Consider the following 1,107-nt stretch of genomic DNA (forward strand, 5'->3'; position numbering starts at 1 on the left):
TTTTTTTTTAATTTTTTTTAACATTTATTCATTTTTGAAAGACAGAGAGAGACAGAGCGCAAATGGGGGAGGGGCAGAGAGAGAGGAAGACACAGAATCTGAAGCAGGCTCCAGGCTCTGAGCTGTCAGCACAGAGCCCGACGCGGGGCTCGAACTCACGGACCATGAGATCATGACCTGAGCCAAAGTCAGCCACTTAACCAACTGAGCCACCCAGGCACCCCTCATGTTTTCAATTTAACATTTTACATGAATTATCATAAGTGATATTGGCCTGAAATGTTCTCTCTTTTTGCTTATTCATTTTAATCTTTTTTTGAAATATCTTTCTATAGTATGTGCTTGTAAAAAGAGTTGTCATGTTCTGAGATTATTTAAATAACCTAGAAATGACCTGTTCTTTGGGTTTGTAAGATTTTCCTTTAAACTAGTAGCTAAATCTTGGGACGCCAGGGTGGCTCAGTGGGTTAAGCATCTGGTTTTGGCTCAGGTCATGATCTCAGGGTCCGTGAGTTCGAGCCCCATGTCAGCTGTCGAGCTGACAGCTCGGGGCCTGGAGCCTGCTTCGGATTCTGCGTCTCCCGCTCTCTCTGCCCCTCCCCTGCTCGTGCTCTCTCTCAAAAATGAACATCAAAAGTTTTTAATAAAAAAATAAAGATAAACTAGTAGGTAGATCTCGATACCTTTTAAAATGTCGCTATATTGCTCTCAGTAGTTGGTTCTACTTACCCTAAAGAAATGATGGGAAGAGACACGAGGCAAAGATACTCACTGAAGCATTACTTCTCTCAGTGAAAACTCAGATGCAATCTCAGTATCCAACAATAGGGGAATGGCTGGCGAGCGGCCTTCCATGTGCCACGTGACCGTGACCGTGCAGCCACAAAAGCTAACAGGCAGGAAAACTAGATAGCAAAGCCAAGAGTTCAGGATGTAAGAGTTAACGTGGATTATCATTCTAATCTGGTACAACAATGTGTATGTGGACCAAGAAACATCTCTATGAGATGATCTTATGGGATTACAGACAGTTTTCTTATTTACCAGGCTTTCTAGAACATGCTGCAGGGACTTGAAAGTTCTCTGCCTGTTTCTTATTCCTACTCC

Source organism: Herpailurus yagouaroundi, unplaced genomic scaffold, assembly GCF_014898765.1.
Source record: "Herpailurus yagouaroundi ecotype Mexico unplaced genomic scaffold, PumYag 142, whole genome shotgun sequence".
In the NCBI taxonomy this organism is placed as follows: domain Eukaryota; kingdom Metazoa; phylum Chordata; class Mammalia; order Carnivora; family Felidae; genus Herpailurus; species Herpailurus yagouaroundi.